Genomic DNA, 5,860 nt, shown 5'->3' on the forward strand with positions numbered 1-5,860 from the left:
ACCTGAAAGTCCAAAAAAGAAACCAACATCTGAGAATCTTAACATCTTCACTGCAGTGTTCAGCCGCTGAGAATCATGGGTAGCGGGTGAGGAGAGTGTCCTGCGGTTGACAGTGAGTCATAAACACACTCTCTTACTCGCAGCTTGTTTTCTCTGCGTCTCATAATGAGTGCATAGCGTGTGCAGATGGACATATGTGCACTGATCATAGCACTTTCACTCTCTGACGCCTCGTGATTCTGATTCTGAAATCATATTAATACGGTGCACTTCAAAACGACACCTGCACAAGGCATTCTGAAGGGTGAGCGATTATGACAGCTGTGTTGTAGAGTCGTTCCAATCCGAAGCTTAAAAAAGTGTTCTAGGGTTATTATTTTTATTTCCATTTTAATTTTAGTTAAATCTTTTAGTTATTTTGTTGTGTGCTTTCTCATTTTTATTAGTTTTTTTAAATACATCTAGTTTTTATTAATTTTTATTTCTGTTTTAGTTTTATTAGTACATCAGGTTAAGCTAAATGAAAATGAGAATGTTGCACTGACAACTATCTGATATATATAAAAATTCAGATAACGTTTATTTTTTTTCCTACAATGACCTTGACGATCCAGATCATTTTTGAGCGCTCTAGATTAAATGCACCAAAAATATTATTATGTTTGCGTTCATGCATTTGACAGATGCTTTTATCCATTGCATTCGAGATTCACATTTGATCAGTTCATGCACTTCCTGAGAATCTATTGTAATCACAATGCTTTACTGTCTGAGCCACAGAAATGCTCCCATTTGTAATTGCAAAATTGTATTTCAGCTCCTTTTCATTTCAAGTATTTGATCAGTTGGTTGATTCCCCAGAAAGTGTTTGATTATTTCCATTAGGTGGCGCTGGTGCTGCAGAAATGACACACTCACGTTCTACCAGATTGTTTAGAGCAAAACAATGCAATTATTCTCTTAAATGTCCCATGGCATGAAAATTTCACTTTATGAGGTTTTTTAACATTAATATGAGTTCCCCTAGCCTGCCTATGGTCCCCCAGTGGCTAGAAATGGCGATAGGTGTAAACCGAGCCCTGGGTATCCTGCTTCGCCTTTGAGAAAATGAAAGCTCAGATGGCCCAATCTGGAATCTTCCCTTTATGTCGTCATACGGGGAAAGGTTACCTCCCCTTTCTCTGCTTTGCCCGCCCAGAGAATTTGGCCCGCCCATGAGAAAATTAGCTACTACCGTGCGAGGCGAGCGCAATATTTTTTTTCCTCGAGAGACATCATGGCTTGCAAACGAGCGAAGCATGGCAGTTGCCCCGCCTCTCTCCTCCTCATTAGCATTTAAAGCTACAGACACAGAAATGGCACGTCCTAAGGAAAGCTCATTGTGGGACTGGCTCGTAGTGGCTGAAATTCTGCACCAAGGCTGAATTTCGGGAAAGAGACTTCAGATACAGTACTTGGGACCACTTAGACCTATATAAAAGCATCTAAAAACCAGCATGTCATGGGACCTTTAAGGATTAGAGTTTTGTGAACATGGTAAAATCATGTGTTTTTGGAGATGTACCATGGTATATATATATATATATCAAAGTTTCACAGTTTTACCATCTGATACCCTCATCATACCATGATAATATCACTGTATTTCTTTCTTGTGGGATCTTAGAGGGATGGAACATATTGCCATATACGAGGCAATTAATTTTGGCTAGTGGATTTTGCATACCTGAGCCACTCCCCGTGCATACGGATATAAATATGCGACAGGTGCTTCCACTCATCAGATTTTTACTTCGAAACCGAGTGGGTGAATGATTTCGTCTCCACAGAGCCTTTCTGATCTCACTGGAATAAAGACGCTGTTCCTGGTTGGCGTGACGGCACAAACAGCGGTGTCCCTGTTGATTCAGCGATTCCCCGGGGTGCTTCAACTAAAAGACCAGTTTCTCATCACGGACGGCTCACGGCTCGTGTCTTTTTTCTCTTGGTTGCGGTCGTTACCTGTCCTCTGTTGACAGCCACGAGCGTTGCCTTCAGTGTCTGGCCATCCAACACGCTGAAGCTGCATTTGTGGATGACTCATGCGTTCATTGCGAGCATATGAGCATGGCTTCGCTGCGTTCTCGCCTCTCTCCTCACGGGGAATGGAGTGGCACCCTCTGTCTCTACCCGTCCCAGTTTCCCTGCCACGAGCAGGGGACCGCCGGCTAGAGCTCTGGGAGATCTGAGGGTCAAAGTGAGAGCTTCTCCGCCGGGTACATCCCTGTGGACCTCTCACTCCTCCCGCAGCGAATGTCCCGTGCGACTCCCAAGTGATTTCGCTGGCCCGGCTCGTGACGGTCCCAGCATTTCATTCGGTGAGCCGCCGGAGGATTGGATGTCGATCGCAGCAGCTCTTTTTCAGAAGATGGAGAGAACAGTGCCACTCCTTCCCCTGGAGGAGGGCCAGGCAGGGAGAATCCTTTGTTCCATTTTGTTTCTGTTCCGCTGCTGGTCCAACGGCCAGCGATACCCACATTCTCGAAAAAAGAGCAGTTTCCTTTTTCTCCAGGTTATCAGGATCGTGGGTTGGCAGTGAGCGACGCGCTACCTCCTCACTCTCGCCCACGACGCCCCCTATTGCCAGCAGCCAAGAGATCGCAGCTCGGAGACGCGCTGCCTCTCCATGCATCTCTGGCCAGTCCCTCCGGGGACACGGGGAGTCCTGCTGTGATGAGCCAGGACGCGATGCCTTCTGTGCCGTCCAGCACGACTTCCCACCTCTGCACCACCGCAGGTGCGTTGATTGTCCCTTTGGTGCCACTCACACGGAGCTTGGAAGCATGACTCGCGCTGCCCAACCCATCCCACTGGCTCATTCGGACAGTTCGACTCGGCTACGCGATTCAGTTTGCCAGGCAACCCCCCAGGTTCAGCGCCGTTCTCGAGACTTACGTGGCAGCTCGAGATGCCTGTCCTGCGCGACGAGATTGCTGTCCTACTGGCGAAGGACGCAATCGAGCCTGTCCCTCCAGCCGAGATGAAGTCAGGGTTTTACAGTCCTTACTTCATCGTGCCCAAGAAAGGCGGTGGCCTTCGGCCAATCCTGGATCTGCGTGTCTTGAATTGGGCCCTTCACAAGTTCCCATTCAAGATGTTGATGCAGAAGTGCATCATTAGATGCATCCAGCCCCAGGATTGGTTTGCAGCGGTCGACAAGAAGGATGCTTATTTTCATGTCTCGATTCTTCCTCGACACAGGCCGTTCCTACGGTATGCGTTCGAGGGTCGGGCATGGCAGTACAGGGTCCCCCCCTTTGGGCTGTCCCTGTCCCCCCGTGTCTTTACGAAGGTCGCGGAGGGCGCCCTTGCCCCGTTATGGGAAGTGGGCATCAGGATCCTCAACTACCTCGACGACTGGCTCATCATGGGCCGGTCATGAGAGCAGTTGTGCAATCACAGGGACCTGGTGCTCCGGCACCTCAGCCAGTTGGGGCATTGGGTCAATTGGAAAAAGAGCAAACTCTTCCCCGTGCAGAAGATCTCCTTTCTTAGTATGGAGTTAGACTCGGTGAGTATGACAGTGCGTCTCACCAACGTGCATGCCCAGCAGTCAGTGCTGAACTGCCTGAGTTCCTTCAGAGGCAGGAACGTGGTATCTCTAAAACACTTTCAGAGGCTCCTGGGGCATATCCCGAGATGGGCATGGCGTCACGGTACACTTCGTGTGACCATCACACCGGAGTGTCACCACCTGTTCAGTCCCTGGACAGACCTTGCCTTTCTACGGGCCGGGGTGCTGTTAGAACAAGTGTCCCGGCATGTCGTTGTCGACGGATGCCTCCAGTACGGGTTGGGGTGCTACATGCAACAGGCAGGCAGCCTCGGTCTGCTCGTGAACTGGTGTTCTTCTCACCGAGAAGACCCCCGAAGATGCACGATTGGAGTAGTGCTTTCTTTCCTGCAAGAAAGGTTGTCACCCTCCACCTTAAGTCTATGTGGCTGATATCACAGCACATCACGATGCAGTAGATGGCCGGTGCCTGGGAAAGCATGATTTCATCGTCAGGTCCTGAGGGGTGCCAGAAGGTTGAACCCTCCTAGGCCACCCCTGGTGCCCTCCTGGGATCTATCTACTGTCCTGGCTGGCCTTCAGAGGGATCCCTTTGAGCAGCTGGACTCAGCTGAGCTTAAGTTCCTGTCTGCTAAGACAGCACTCCTGACCGCGCTCACTTCCATGAAGAGGGTCGGGGACCTCCAAGCATTTTCGGTGAACGAAGAGTGCCTTGTGTTCGGGCCGGCCTACTCTCACGTTGTCCTGAGACTCCGGCCTGGATACGTGCCCAAGGTTCCCACCACGCCCTTTCGCGATCAGGTGGTGAACCTGCAAGCACTGCCCTCGGAGGAGGCAGATCCAGCTTTGGTGTTGCTGTGTCCCGTAAGAGCGTTGCGCATATACGTGGAACGCACCCGGAGCTTCAGAAGCTCGGAGCGGCTCTTTGTCTGCTACGGAGGTCAGCAGAAAGAGAAGGCTGTCTCCAAGCAGAGGTTGGCCTTCTGGATAGTGGATCGCCTTGGCTTACCATTCCCAAGTTGAGCCGTGCCCCCTGGGAGTGAGGGCTCACTCCACATGGAGAGTTGCCTCTTCCTATGCGCTATGCTCTCTAGCAGACATCTGTAGAGCTGTGGGCTGGGCGACACCGAACACCTTTGTGAGATTTCCTCCGCGTTCAGCCAGTTTTTACCCATGTCTTGGGTAACAGGTAAGTGGCGGGAAGAGCCGGCCGGGGTCATGCTTGCTGCGCCATTCCCCCTCACCCGGGCATGCGAGCGCCTTTTCCTCCTCCAGTAAGTTCCCCAGTCGGCGAACCCTGGTTGAGTATCCTCCAACACCCCCGGCAGTCAGACTGGGCGGAGCAGTCTGACGCCAGGCCCAGTATCGGTGTTAGCTTGCCCGGGTTTCCAGTCAGCCTCTTTAATGGGCTAGGTGTCCATATGACTTGATTCCCTGTGGGCGATCCCATATGTGTATTCTTCCACAGTAAGGTTTCCCTCTCAGTGAACCCGTGTCTTTCCTTTGACAGACCACTCTGTCAGTCTCTGCTGGCAGCCGTTCCTCCCTACTCCTAGGTAGGACCTGCCTCAGAGACCCATTCCATATGTAGTACTGCCCCGGGCCTGGGTCAGTCCATATCAGTGTCTCCACATGATACCTCCCTACGGGCAGGATGTGGTCTCCGTAGCGCCCTTCTCCGGAAGGCTTGCTTCCCCTTCGTTACTGCCAAGCTGTAAACAACAAACAGGGGTGTATTCCTGAAAGCACGGTTAACTTACCGTCAGCTAAACCCTGAACTTTCGTTTGATTAACCCCAGACCTTGCTTACTCAAGGTATGTGGTTCCAAAAACGCGTCCGGGAGTAAGTTCATTCAACTCAGAGTATGTTCCTGGTTAAGACTCAAGACATTCTCAACAAAGTGACGAATCGACAAGTCACTATGGAAACGGACGCTAAGAAAATGCGTGCCATGCTGTTTCTTTCTTCTTCTTTTGTACAATGGTCGTTTACATGCTTAGTGCATATCGCCACCTAATTGATGGTTGTGCAATCATATGTATTTTTTCCCGTTTAATCTTTAATCCTTGAGAATATGAATTATATTGTTTGATCTTTGATGCTAATTATATATTAAGTCATATCAGGTATGTATTTTGATTTAGAATTTAGACATTATAGAAAATTCTGATCCATGTGTGAGATTATAATATAAAATGTAATAACTAAATATATATAAAATAATAAATTAAACATTACTTTGTCATAGTGTTTTATAATTTATACAGATAACTGTTATATATGCCAATAAAATAAATAATAATCAT

Source organism: Sinocyclocheilus grahami, unplaced genomic scaffold (genome assembly GCF_001515645.1).
Source record: "Sinocyclocheilus grahami isolate Dianchi unplaced genomic scaffold, SAMN03320097.WGS_v1.1 scaffold745.1, whole genome shotgun sequence".
Lineage (NCBI taxonomy): Eukaryota > Metazoa > Chordata > Actinopteri > Cypriniformes > Cyprinidae > Sinocyclocheilus > Sinocyclocheilus grahami.